General features: G+C 35.9%; 1 protein-coding gene across 1 annotated transcript in view; it reads right to left on the reverse strand.

Annotated features, from left to right (window-relative positions):
* Positions 1-15,682, reverse strand: part of EYS (eyes shut homolog) — a 1,650,074-nt gene that overhangs the window by 763,499 nt on the left and 870,893 nt on the right. The window lies entirely within an intron of this gene.

A 15,682-nucleotide genomic window follows, 5' to 3' on the forward strand; every position in this document is an offset into this window, starting at 1 on the left:
GTTTGTGAGTTCTAGCCCCGCGTCGGGCTCTGTGCTGACGGCTCAGAGCCTGGAGCCTGCTTCGGCTTCTGTGTCTCCTCCTCTCTCTACCCCTCTCCTGCTCACGCTCTGTGTCTCTCTCAGTAGTAAATAAACGTTTAAAAAAAAATGAAACCTCTCCATAAATGTCCTTTTTAAATAAACTAAACAGAAAAAAAAATGGATTAATATTGATTTCTATCACTAGAAAATAAAGACAATAAGAACCAAGGTAATAAAATACAAATAAAATCATTTAAGTTTCTTAGAAAAATTATAATTTATACAAAACAAAAATCCCTATCTTTTACAATACTGAATTTATATATATATAAATTCTGTAAAAGTTATATAAAAATCTGCAAAAGATATTTTGGTGATGAATTAGAAGTGGGGATGATTTAGAAATAATTTGTTTTCTTGTTTCTGTTTTCTCACAGGGGAGGGGATAAGACGAGCTGATTAATTGTCACTACAAAGGTTATATCTGCTTCCTTATTTAATGGCTGGTACTTCTAATGATGCCTTTTCTAGTTTATACTAGAAATTTATTTTTCCTAGATTCTTTTCATTTGGAAAGTCACATATTTTTTCCAAACTATTATTTCCTTAATTTTGTTTTAATCATTAGTAATGTCTACCACAGTCTCTGGCTTGAAACACAGTTGACTCAGAAAGAAACATTCCAATCTTCTGTGTTTGTATTAGACACCTAGTCTTCCTTGCTATGACCCTACGATACCAGCAGGGTTGAGAAGCACAGCCACTGTAGGGGACACCAGGAGATATATATACTTTCTTTCCCATGCCAACTGTGGACAGATTTTCTTCACCATGTATTTTTTTCTCTTAATTTGATTAAATGTTGTCCAGAGAATTTGTTTTGCACTTTTATTGATTGTACTGTTAAAATAATGACCACTACAATTTATCTAGGCTCACTACCTCCAGATCCTTTGTTAAGCACAGCACATGCATGGTCTAGTTTAATCCTCACAAGAGCTATCTGCAGTGGTTATGATTATTATTCCCATTTTAAAGGGAATAACATGAGGCAGGGAGTAGTTAAGTATTCCCAAGATCATACCATTACTAAGTAGATTTAGAATTAGATGGTTTGACTATGCAGCCTAAATTCAAAACCCCCACACTGTAGTAAGGACACTATGGAAAATGATATTCTAATTTCTATGGGGCATTAATTAAAAAGTGCAAATCCCTTACGTGCATGTTTCAGTTTACACTTTGACTTTGTGGAATCAAAACTGACACTATTTATCTCTTGTGCTTTTAAAAAAAAGTTTTTAATGTTTATTTATTTTGTTTGAGAGTGTGAGTGGAGGATGAGCAGAGAGAGAGGGAAAGACAATCCTAATCAGGCTCCACGCTGTCAGAGGTCATGACCTGAGCCAAAACCAAGAAGTTTTGATGCTTAACTGACTGAGCCACTCAGACGCCCTTATCTCTTATGCTTTTAAAAATTAAAAGAGTATAAAATTGGGGGGTAATGCCTGTGGGGTTAATAAAATAAATATCTTCTCCAGTTTGTGAAAAATATATAATTTTATTTGTAGGCCCTATTGCTTTTTTTTAGAAGCCCTTTTAAGTATAAACAATGATAGTTATATACCTTCAGGTATAAATATTAAATAGTCTAAAAGAACAAAATTTCACTCTTATTGATTTCAGCTGTCAAAATGATAAAATACAATTTTATTTTATTTCCTTCCATTATAGAATGCTCATCATTGCTGCAAGGAGTGACAGAAGCAATGGCATCAAGAGAAGAGATAAAAAAACACTAGAGTAAATAAAAATTTATCCAAAGTCTAAGGGAAATGGTACCTAGAGCAACTTCACTCAAAAGAAGAACATAGACTGAAAATCAAATAGAAAAATATAGCACATTACAATCTTAAACCAAAACAGTTGTATCTTACCATCTGAAGTTCCCAAATTACATACAGAATTTTATCCATTGCAAATATGGATTGAACCATATCTTGTTTTTGTTTTTGTTTTTTTTTTCAGTCTTAAATTGTACTTAGAAAACAAAATGTCATGGGAAATTCAGAGGAAAGGGAAGGGAAAGAGCAGAGAGATACCATTGGAATATAGGAAATAATGTGGTTTCTATACTTAAAAGATCTTGCAATTCAAAGCTGAGAGTATAGTGGTTAGATACTGTGTACTATCAAGTTTGTGAATGCAGGACAAAGAAAGGAAGACAGATTCCCATATGAAATTTAGGGACTCCAGGGAAACTGGTAGTGATTGCCTCAGAGCCTTAGCTATTGAATCTTCTGTAACTGGTACATATTAAAAAGTATAAATAGGAATTAAAGAGACCCAGGAAAGGGTTAGAAATCCCTGAATGAACTATAGCTATGCATTTGGAACCAAGAGAGACACAAGAGTGTGGCTATGTCCAGAAATCAAATGTCAGATTAGGTAAATTTGTCAACAGTAAGTGAACAAGTCAAAGTAGAGTATATAACAATAAAATTCAGGGCAAATACCAAATTTAGATTTCAAATATTCAAAGTTTAAAGACAAGACAGGTATTAAATGTGGTTGAGAGAATAGTGTAGAAACTAAAGAGTGAAACAAACAAACAAACAAACAAACAGAGTTTAGGGAGAGGCTAACATTTAGGTGACTCTCTGACAGGAATTTATATACTTATTCATATATTCCCTCAAAAATTACTCCACAAAATTAGTGGTAGTCCCATTTTACAGATGCTCAGTAGAGCTAACACAGATAACTTTTCTAAAGCCAAAGAGCTTGTAAGTCACAGACTGGGTATTCTAGGATTTGTCCATCTTCCAGTCTTCTTCCATATTACCAGAAAATACAATAGTATAACTGAAGGTTTTTACAGATATAGGTAAACAGTCTAGAAAATGAATAAAGACTCTGAACCAACAGTTTGCTTTAGTGCGGTAGGGTATCCTTACAGGAAAATGCCGAGACAGAGAGAATGCCATGTGACAACAAAGGCAGAAACTGGAGTGATATAATTAAGCCAAGGAACACTAAGGATGGAGAGCCACCACTAGAAGCCAGGAAGAAGCAGGGAAAAATTTACTTCTGTTGGTTTTAGAGAGAGCATGACTCTGCCAACACTTTTTTTAGACTTCTAGATTTCAGAACTGTGACATGACACTTTTTTTTTTTAATTTTTTTTTCAACGTTTTTTATTTATTTTTGGGACAGAGAGAGACAGAGCATGAACGGGGGAGGGGTAGAGAGAGAGGAAGACACAGCATCGGAAACAGGCTCCAGGCTCCGAGCCATCAGCCCAGAGCCTGACGCGGGGCTCGAACTCACGGAGCGCGAGATCGTGACCTGGCTGAAGTCGGCCGCTTAACCGACTGCGCCACCCAGGCGCCCCAGACATGACACATTTTTTGTCTTAAGCACCCAGTTTGTGCTCCAGTGTTATTGCAGCCTTAGAAAACTAATACACTGTTCATCAACATACAGTCATAATCCCAGCATTTGTACCACAGTTACAAAATTTCAGAGTCAATGTTATCAAATCTTATGTCCTTGGCTTGTGTCTTCTTCTCTTTCAGTATTTTCTAATTCTACCATCTACTCTCTCAATGGTTCATACTGTATCATTAGGTCCTTCCGCTGTATTTTGAATTCCTGTGATATACAAACACACAAATCCATACCCAAGTCCACACACATACAAACACATAAACACAAAAGCATACATGTGTTATACTATCATATAATCAGGGTGCAGAGAACCTGAATTATTAAATATTATGGTTAATTGAGAGTTCCTTCATTCAACATGAAGTCACAAATAAATTTCCAAGAATAAGTCTAAATAGAAAACACTAAACATATATTTCATGCTGAACATAACTTGTTAATTCATGGCAGATGCAGAAGTCATATGGTCTTTCTGTGCCTCAGGGCTATCATCAGGAAAGTCATTATAAACTTATCAGACTTCTGCATTGTAATAGAGCTGCTGTTAGACACAGCTTTATAGTTGATAAAATTTCAGATAAACTTATTTGTAGCATGTCTAGAAAAATTGGTTTGCATAATTTCCCCTTATTTGTCTTCAGAGGGTGCTTAAGATACTTCTCTCTGCTTAATAAAACTGATTACAAAATAAAATTAATCCAATGTTTTAGCAAATCCTGTTGACCTGACCTTCAAAATATGTCCGGATTCCGAGCATTTCCCAAGCCTTCACTGCTGATACTTGCACTGAGCCATGGTCATTTCTCATCTGGACTAGGGCATTAGCCTTCTAACTGGTCTCCCTGCCTCTATGCCTGCCTCACTCTCACCCTCACCCACCGATCAGTTCTCCACAGTCCAGCCAGAGTGATCACTGAGATCATATCACTTCTCTGTCTAAACCTCCGGCATAAGTTTGTTTCTCAGAATACAAGACGGGTCCTTAAAATGGCCTAAAATTCTTGGAATCTGATTTTATTCATTCTGCCTTGTTCTCTATCTGACTTCATCCTCTATCTGTCTCCCTCTTACTTACCGACTCCATCACACTGGCTTTCCTGATGTTCTCAGACAATGTCTAACACACACCTACCTTAACACTGCATTGGCTATTTGCTCTTTGTGGGATATTTTTCCTCTTCTATCTACACAGCTCTCATCTTCTTCAATTTGGCTTCCTCAGCAAGATCAAACATGACCATTCTGCTGTACCCACCAGCTCTGAATTTGTGATACCCTCCCCTCCAAATCTGCTCCAATTTTTTTTTACATTAAGCATACAGGTTATACATATGCACATACATACTCTCTTTATATATTAGAAATATCCAGTTGTACACTTTATTATATACATCATATCATACAGAAATACAGGTTTATTATGCTTAGTGTTTCTTGTCTTTCACCACTTGAACTTAAGCCCTAGGAGGGCAGGAAACATCTGTTATTTTTAGTAGGGCATTACTCAAACCATAAATAGAGTCCAGGACATGGGGCTTCCTCAATAAAATGTGTTGCTGAGTGAAATATGGTTATTAAGGAGGGCATATGTTATGCTAATCACTGATAGATAATAACACTGTCAAGGGGTTTGAATAATATCTTTATTGACATAAAATAGCATCTCAAAATATTGTTGATTGATGTTCATAAAAGTGACAACTTGTCATACTACACCATATGCTTCAAGTATAAATAGATTTAGGAGGTGACAGAAATAATCTTTTTTTTTTTTTTAAGTTCCTATGTATAAGTGACTGGTGATAGTAAACAGAACTGAGAAAAACTAGCTCTGTGTAGAGGGAAGTAATTCTCCTTACTGGCAGAATTTGATACAGGTCTGACCAATGGGCAAAAGACCATAGCCCTCATTCCCTTGTGTTCCTCAATTCTTCCCTGGCCTCCCTGGAGTGAGGGATGCCATTCACTGGAAGGCTCAGCTGAGATCTGTCCCAACATGGAACATGGGAGCCAGTGAAGACAAAAGGACATGAAGAATAAGCAGAGCCTCATTCCCTTCATTGAACAATAAGTTGTCCTTAAAATTCATCATATCTAGATCTTGCAACCTGACATTTCAATCCCAACTCAAGCACTTATTAGCTGAGGGATCTGAGACAAGGTAGTCTCTTCCCTGCAAAGTTGTGCAGGGACTAGATTTTCAACCCTAGGGCAGTATTAGTTACTAAGTGGTATTGAATAAACGGTGGCTACTATTATTATAATTATCCTAGAAACAAGGGATTTTGTCTTTGTCATCATTTCCCTAATATCCAGAAATGTCCACTGAATATATGTGTGGTTTCTTGCCCAAATTGTTTCCTTCCTGTGACTGTCCTCTGTAAACCTTATTATAAGATTAGCTGGATTACAGGATTAGATTATTTAGGCTGCTTACATCCTCTGCTTGGAACATCAAATGCCCATCTTTCATTCATTCTCACTGAAGAAGTGATACTCTGCCTTGAATGTTAGCTGTGCCAGATCCTTTCTTGAGAACTGATAGTTGTTCCCTAAATGGATTCTCCTTTGTGGACATCTGAAATCAAGCTCTATGCTGGCTGATAACCCAGAAATAAACCATGACCTCCCCATCTTTACGTTTCCCTAGTTGCCTAGAATCTCCTAGTATCAAGTCACTTGCATATACAAAGCCATCTTGATCGTGATTAAATTGGTAATTCCTTGAGATTACTATGTATTGAGTGACCCAGCTTTTTTCTTAGGGTCCTGACCCTTCAGCCATATTTATTTCTTAATCATAGGATATTTTCTCTGACCCCACCCCAGCTTCCACATACCCACAGCTTATGTTGCTTCAGTCATAGCAGCCTTCACAGCTAAGCCTCCCTAACTTATAATAAACTGATGACAATATTTGTGACATTTTTTAAGATAGGTATTTTACACTGTTTCCTGGAATCTCTACAATTATGGCAAAGCTTTGGATAAGGCATTATATCTATTAACACACGCTTTTGTATTGCAAGAGCATAAATACATTGAGGGAAGCTAACAGAACAAAAAATGACCCAAATCAAGGTGACACTGAGTTATGTGTAACGATCTATTGGAGTAAAAATAATGGGAAAAATTATTTTTTAATTGTTTTTACAAAAGTCTTCCAATAGGAGGTGACATTTGATTTGAGCCTCAGGAAAGGAATTTGACAAAATGGCCAACAGAGGGCATTTAGGGAGAAGCACTATGAACACCAAAGTGCAGAGTTGTGCAACTGTACAACAGTATTGAGAAGTGGTTAGTCATAAAACAGTGTAGGGATGGGTGGCAGAGAATGGAGGTTGAATACTGTAGTTGGGATGCTTAGGGTTTTAAACCTCTTCCTATAGGAAAGGAAGATTCATTGTAACTTTATAAGAAGAGGAATGGAAATCACATAAGAAAAACAACTTTGAAAGTAATGTGGAAGAGGGACTAGAGAGAATAAAGACTAGAAATAGGTCACCCATTTCAGAGTGCTGCGTTAGTCCAAAAGAGATGGTAAGAGTTTAAACTGGAGTAATAATCATGAGCTAAGAGGTGGGGTGAGAGAACTTGGTAGATAGAATTCATAGTACTTTTGGCAAAGTTAACACTGAAGCTTGGAAATCTTCATAGATATAAATTTCATGTCTGAGATATAATTCAATGGAGAAGAAAGCATAGGTAGGGAGAGAGATGGAGGTTGTGGTGTTGGAGAGATAAAAAATTTATCTTAAGTTTTTGAAGGGCTAACATGCAAAACGTTTTGGTATAAAGATAGAAGAAAGTATATCTCTGAATATATTTGAAGCCATGAGTGTAGGTACTACATCTCCAATGACAAACTGTGGAATAAAAAAATAAGAATTGAAAAAATAGAAGAATGAAGGGTGTGGAAAGAAAGGAAGGGAGGGAAGTCTAAGAATGGACCCTAAGGGATTCTAAAGTTAAATGGTTAGCATGAAACTGTGCATTAAATTGGTTGGCAGAGGTGGGAAGAGAATTCCAGAACAGCCTCAGCACAGACAGTGCCAGGTACATAATTTGTTGAACCCAGTGCAAAATGAAAATGCAGGTCTTTTGTTTGGGAAAAAACAGCAGGACAAATGTTCCATTAAAGGTCCTAAAATAAAAGCTTTTTCTTTCTTTTTTGTTCTCTTTTTCATCTTTTCATGGTATTTTTTACTTGCTCTTTAAGGTCATTCTAAGAAAATTTAAGATTTTCAATTATTAGCATATATTTTACCATTCATCTTTATATTATGCAATGCTTGCTTTAAATGCAAATATAGGAGAATTTAACTCTATAATGACATCATCAAATTCACATAATTCCTATATCATAGCTAGTACATGCATTTTTTTCTTAGCAAAAATTGACCAAACATTGACATAAACTCAGCTGCTTTTATTCCTCTTCTTGTTACATGCATATTCTTTTTTAAAAACGTTTATTTATTTACTTTGAGAGAGAGAGAGAGAGAGAGAGAGAGAGAGAGAGAGAGTGTGTGTGTGTGTGTGTGTGTGTGTAAGAGCAGGGGTAGGGGCAGAGGGAGGAAAGAGAGAATCTCAAGCACGCTCTACACTCACAGGGTGGAGCCTCGATGTGGGGCTCGATCCCACAAACTGTGAGATCATCACCTGATCTAAAATAAAAATCTGGATGCTTAATCATTATACTACATGCATATTCTAACACCATCTGGAACCAGATGTGTTCCATAATATCCTTACTTTGTACTTCCTTTGAAGTATACCATGAAATATAGTATGGCTCTATCAAGTGTAGGGTCCTTTTCAGTATAGGGCATTTGTGACTGCACAGTTTACACCCCTGAAAGCAGCCCTGGACACAGAGCTGAGAGATTTGCAAAGAGATTGTGGGTATTGACCATAGTCTGTGGCTCTGTCAGCATAGTACAGAAGACAGGGATAGCATAATAAGAGTTAATCAGGTCTGAAATATGAACATTTCTGAGTCCATTTAAGGCTGATATTTACTCGGTCAAAAAAGTAAAATATACTAACCTAAGAATTATAAACACCTCACACATATTGCTACTCCAGGAATTATCAAACTTCTGTAAAGGACAAGTTAATTTTTTTTTTTTCAACGTTTATTTATTTTTGGGACAGAGAGAGACAGAGCATGAACGGGGGAGGGGCAGAGAGAGAGGGAGACACAGAATCGGAAACAGGCTCCAGGCTCTGAGCCATCAGCCCAGAGCCTGACGCGGGGCTCGAACTCCCGGACCGCGAGATCGTGACCTGGCTGAAGTCGGACGCTTAACCGACTGCGCCACCCAGGCGCCCCTGTAAAGGACAAGTTAGTAAGTATTCTACCTTTGCCTCCATCACAACTACTCAACTTTGCTGTCATAGTATGAAATCAGTCATAGACAGTATGCAACCAATAGGTAGTGCTGTGTTCCAGTAAAACTCTTTATAAAAACAAATGATGGGCCAAATTTGACCTGTATGTAATACCTTGCTAATCTCTGGTCTATACTAAGAATTTTCCCAAGGTCACATACTGCTGTGATTCAACAACAAAGGTGAAAGTGTTTTGAAACCAAAGAATTGTAACACGCATGGAAAAAAAAATCTGTATTATTAACTATATTACTCTACTATGTTTTGCATATGACATTGATATTAATATTCATTTTAGTGATAAGTGGGAATTAAGTACAAATAATCAATAGTCTTTTTTTTTAATTTATTTTGAGAGAGAGAGAGAGAGAGAGAGAGTGTGTGTGTGAGAGAGGTAAAGTGGCAGAAAGAGAGAATCCCAAGCAGGCTCCACGCTGTCAGTGCAGAGCCCAGTCCAGGGCATGAACCCACAAACTGAGATCTTGACCGAGCCCAAATCAGGAGCCAGACGCTCAACCGACTAAGCCATCCAGGCGCCCAATAATGAACAGTCTTGAATACTGCAAACTAGCAAAAAAAGCACAGGCATTCCTTTGTGAATGATACTGAGAGATATACAGGAAACAAAATGTCAGGATTTTACTTCTGATTAAAATCTGTGTGCTAGTTTCAGCAGATATAGTTTGACCTGAAGAACCAGTTGTATGCATTAATGGGTCAATTCTAAATGGGATGTTTTACAGACTGCAAGTAAATAGAACAAAAGTGACTATTAGGTATTGTGACAGAAGCTTTTGCTTACTATGCACATACTTCCTTTACCACAAGGGACAGGGTCTAGAGTGGTTCCTTCCGCAGTAAACTTGCAGTAACTTGGGGAGGTAAAGTAGGTGGTCTCATGTTTTAGCTAAAGGGGGGCATCTCTTTTGGTTTTTAGTAGTTTCACCAAAAGGAAAATTTATTGGGGCACCTGGGTGGTTCAGTTGGTTACGCATCCGACTCTCGATTTGGGTCAGGTCATGGGCTTTTGGTTTGTGAGTATGGGCCCCGCGTGTCAGGCTTTGCACTGTCCACACTTTCAGAGCCTGCTTGGGATTCTCTCTCTCCCTCTCTCTTTGTCCCTCCCTCCCACCCTCTTTCTCTCAAAATAAATAAGCATTTAAAAAAATAAAAGGGCATATCTGAGTGGCAGGTCCAAAGCCACAGGTAAGCAACCAAACAAGTTACAACAGTTCCTGCTGTTTGTCACAAAGTAGTCAGTTGAAATATATGTGAATATCGAATAAAATGATGTGATTAATTCCATTACATTTTTTTCTCATTTTACTAAAAAGTAAAGAATGCTGAAGAAATATACCTAATGATTTCAACATGTACATAGTAATTTAGCTTAAAGTATGTGGATGGAATGTTTGAACATAAGATTGCTGTATTATTTCAGAAAAATATTTTATCATTTTTAAATGATTTTTCACTCTAATAATGCTAATTAACAATGATTTTCTATCGTTATGTGGATAATTGTAAATTCTCATAAAAACTTGATTTTTTTGATATAATAAATAATTAAATATATTTTCTGAAATATTCTTTATTTCTCACTATGCACAAATATTTACAAAAATGTTTTATTGATTATAAAAATATATAATAAGTATAAAACTTTTAGAAAGTGAAAATAAATATTGGAAGCAATATTAATGTTTTGGAAGGATCCCTTGTATGCATATGTGTGGTATCCATGCACACAGGTATTTGCAAATATGTTGTATGTATGATTTTATAACTTCAGCTTAATAGTATTAAAGGAACAATTTTCCATGCCAAGATTTATTTAAAAAACCCACCATTATAGTGCACATTTCTTTCCAGATATTATTTTAATAGCATTTAATAACATAACTTTGGTATATCAATAATAATTTTCTAAAATTGAGATGTTATTTTATTTTTAAAAAGTGCTTATTTATTTTGAGAGACAGAAAGACAGAGAGAGTGAGCATGGGGGAGGGGCAGAGTGAGAGGGAGAGAGAGAATCTCAAGCAGGCTCCATGCTGCCAGTGCAGAGCCAGATGCAGGGCTAGATCTCACAAACTGTGATCATGATCTGAGCTGAAATCACGAGTCAGATGCTCAACTGACTGAGCCATCCAGGTACCCAAAGATTGTTATTTTAAAACTTTTAAAATTTCTGGTGGAAAGTAATTCTCCAGAAGCATGGTGCCAACTTACTTCCCCACCAATAGAGTGGTATATCTTCACAAATAGTATTACAATTGAAAAAATAATAATAAAACACTGGCTAATGGATAAAATTTGTGTCTCATTTTAAATGTGTTATCTTCAGGGTACCTGGGTGGCTTAGTCGGTTAAGCATACAACTTCACCTCAGATCATGTCTCACAGCTCATGAGTTTGAGCCTGCGTGGGGCTCTGTGCTGACAGTTCAGTCTGGAGCCTGCTTGGGATTCTGTGTCTCCCTCTCTCTCTGCCCCTCCCCTGCTTATGCTCTGTGTCTCTCTGTCTCTCAAAAATATACAAACATTAAAAAAAATTATTAAATGTGATATCTTCAGTTGCTTCTGATGATTTTTAAATATCGTTTTACTGTCTGTATACAGCAAATTGTTTTACTATTTGAGTGGTCAGCTTTTCCTCTTTGATTTAAAAGGGTATTTATAACCATGTATACTTATGAGGCAACACATTTTTCTATATATTTGCTTTAACTATGTTTATGACCATTTTTAGCATAGAAAGGTATTAATTTTACTTATTCTACCATAAAATGTACTATCAACATTTTATTTATAATTTTCTATTTTTACTTTTAGGCTTAAAAATTTCCTGTTAGAGGCAAAATAAATATTAACTTATATTTTATTTGGATTATTTAATGTTTTATTTTGTAACATTATCTAGTTAGTTCTCATAGAAGTTATCTGCTATAAGGGTATAGAGGAAGAGTTGTCAAAATAACAGAATGCATCAACACAAGTTAGTGAATATGAAAATCTATCAAATCTCTTCTTTGTAATCTTATGTAATCTAACATATGTATCTGGACTTTTTATTCTACTTCCTTTTATTTGCATCCATTTAATAATACTATATTTTATTATAATTTATTTCAATATATTTCCTAAACATAAAATGCTCTTAGTACCATTTCTATTCAACATTTTGCTGGCTATGCTCTTCGACTTTAAAATGACTTGATCAGGGGCACCTGGGTGGCTCGGTTAGGCGTCCAACTTCGGCTCAGGTCATGTTCTCATGGTTCGTGGTTCGAGCCCCACGTCAGGCTCTGTGCTGACAGCTCAGATCCTGGAGCCTGCTTCAGATTGTGTCTCCCTCTCTCTGGCCCTCCCCCGCTCATGTTCTGTCTCACTCTCTCTCTCAAAAATAAATAAACATTAAAAAAATTTTAAATGACTTGATCAAGTTCCATTATATTATCGCATTTGAATTTTTTTGAAATTGCTTTATACTTTTCAAATGTAGTATTTCTTTAGTATTAAGGGCTCACATTTTTGAGAACTCAAATAAGGATGTCATATCTCATTTACTTTGGTTACTTAATGTATTTTCTCTTAGATTTTCTAAATGGTATGTAAGAAATATGTGCACATACACATATAAGGCATTTTGACTTATGAGTTTAATGGAATTACCTCTTATGTTTCAACTTTAAGAATGGCATCGAAGGAGTGCCTGGGTGGCTGAGTCAGTTAAGCATCTGGCTCTTGATTTCGGCTCAGGTCATGATCTCACAGTTGGTGAGATTAAGCCCTATGTTGGGCTCTCCACTAACAGCGTGGAGCCTGATGGAGATTCTCTCTCCACCTCTCTCTCTCTCTGCTCCTCCTCATCCTCTCTAAATAAGTAAACATTTTTTAAAAATGGTATTGAGTATTGTTGTAAGGTATTTATATTTTGTTATGTTTGAAAATCATAATAGATATCGAAAAGATTTGAAGATAACGTAAATCCCTTAGGGAAAAATGGAAAGAAAAACTAAGTAACTTTAGCAAATTATAAATTGATTGTCAATATCTTTTCATCTAAGATCCCATGGGGTAAATTATATTATTAAATGTCTTTCTTTGACTAACCCTTTTATTCCCAGAGAAAATATCCCATTGTCATTTATTAGAAATTTACTAATATTGTATTGAATTTTTTAATTTAGAATTTTACAACTCTGGATGGAATAAATGGAACCCATATAAATTTTCATTTTTGTTCTATTTTTGTTATTCATTGCTATTAGAGAATATTTGGATCAGGAGGCTCTGACTATTCTCTCTTAAATCCTTTTGAACTAGTAGAAAAAATAGAGTCATATTGCTATAGGAACATAATACCAAACTGCTAGAGAATGTTCTTTTTTTCTCTCTCTGTTTTTAAAATAATTTTTATATTTCCATAAGTAATCTCTAAGACCAACACGGGGCTCATACTCATCACCCCAAGATCAAAAGTTGTGTGTTCTACTGACTGAGCCAGCCAAGTGCCTCCATTTTTTTTTTCCTCTTAAACTTCATTTGCTTCATAAACTAAACCAAACCATAAAGACTGGTTTGGTTTAGCAGACCACTGACAAAGAGAACTTCAGATTGATAGATGTCATATTTTAGAACTAGCAATCATATACTTTAAAAGTTACACCAAACTCTAAAAAGCATATTGATAGATATAGCTCCATGATGCCTCACTTTGTTCATCATAAAGCTTTCTTGGAGTGTTATTTTTCTCTCACCCACCTAGGAGCTGTGAGGGACCCCAGAGTTACAAGCTTTCTACCTTTTATACTTTCCTAGTATGGAAGTAGCATGTAGAGAGGAAGTAGTAATACTCAATGGTTCACTTTAGAAACATACACATGAATTCTCCCCTTATCAGTTACATGCTTATTCTATATTTTGGCAGTGTCATGGAGCTTGGAAGGCAGTCAAGATTTTAGCATGGCAGGCCATTCTACTATGGCTTACCCTACCTTTTCTTTATATGAAGAGATTATTTCAGATGTGTAGTTATGTTTTTAAAGATCATTTTCAGCTACTGGATTGGTTTGGCCAATGGGGAGAACCTGCAAGTGACTAAAAGACAAGAGGAGAATGAAGCTGGGTATATATCTCCTAGTCTACTCCTGATTGGTTTGCATTGGATTGCCTATATTCTCTCCCAAAATGCCATAGCTTCTATGAACTGGTAGCTTTCCTCTTTCTGGGTCTTAATGACTGCTCTTTCCTTTGTCCCTTCAGGACTCAAGGTAATGATGACATTCTGCTGTTACTAGTCCCTTCAGAATCCTACTATCTCTACCCATTATCTTTGTAAATAATTTTTTTTTTTTTGTAAATTGTCCCAAGTACTCAACTGGAATGTGCTATCTATTCCCTGATATGACCCTGGTCAACACAGTGGATGAACATACTGGAAAATGCTGGCAAGTGCCTTGTAAATTATTGATTAACATGTCTAAAATATTTAGGAAGGCAAGGGAAACTAGAAGAAGAACAGGCAAATTGGAAAAGATCAAAATCACCAAAGAGTGTTTGAAGTTGGAATGAGGGAATGGGAAAAATGGAATGTGAGAAAGTTTTGCTCATAAAGGCAAACTTAGGGTTTTATTTCCTGGAAATGGAGAATTTGTGTCCTGATTATATTCGAGGGATAGCTATGGGACTAACTGTATGAGAGGAGAAGATGTAACTCTGCTGAATTTGTTAAGAACCTTATATGCGAGAAGTGATGTGTTGGGTATTACTGATGGTTCTTAACAGTTACACAACAAGCTATTGTCTTGTAAAAGCACACGGAAAATACTACATTTAAATTTGTAATTAAAATTTATGTTATTTTTAGGAACATATCACACTACACACACCAAATATAAGATTTGGTCTTTTGTATTATTGAGTTGCCAGCCACAAATTACACACCTAAACATTTTAAACACTGATATGTGATTCTTCTGAAACATACACACAAAATCTACAAATATACATATATAACACATGAAACCTATACATTTCTTATTGAGGGGAAATCAACTTCACTACCACAATTACACTTGAAATTCCACAAGATAGAACTTCTTTAAATAATGAAAAATACCTTCTCTTTCTGCTAAATATAATTATTGAAGGTTTTTTTTTCTGCATGTTTCCCGATTTGACAGTAATTACAAGGGTAGAGGAGACTAATAATTTCTAAAATGCTTTAAAGTAAGAATAGCTATCTAAGAAAAGTGGCTTTTCATTAATTATTTCAAGACTGAATTTAAATTTACACATGGGATACTATCTTGTGTCAATTTATATATATTTTTTTGTTAAGTAAAGGTCATGAGTTTCATTTACATTCTGAGTTATACATAATGAAAGCATCACAGCTTTGCATTAAATAATGATAAACCACGCTATGTAGAATGGCAACACTCAATAAAGTTCCCTTGATTGCTTCATCTTCCCATTAAAAAAAAAATACCAGCACTGAAAAAAAAATGTTAGAAAGTGATGTTATATTGTGTTCCACCTGACAAAGATTCTATTTCAAGAAATGAGAATAATAAAAGTTATTCCTAAAGTTTGAAAGATCTATTGTAATGAATTGAACTAGTTCAGTTTCTGATTGCTTTCCAGCAGTGTAGCTGTCTCCAACATACTCCTGTATTGATCTGGTAGCCTTTGTGGCAGTGCATAAAGAATAAACATCTGTGTCAGGTACAACAGCAAGGTGCCATCCCCATTGAACTTGCTGCTACCCTGATTACAAAGAGGCTGTTTAGAGCACCCGGTGACCACGACAG

Source organism: Lynx canadensis, chromosome B2 (genome assembly GCF_007474595.2).
Source record: "Lynx canadensis isolate LIC74 chromosome B2, mLynCan4.pri.v2, whole genome shotgun sequence".
Taxonomy (NCBI): domain Eukaryota; kingdom Metazoa; phylum Chordata; class Mammalia; order Carnivora; family Felidae; genus Lynx; species Lynx canadensis.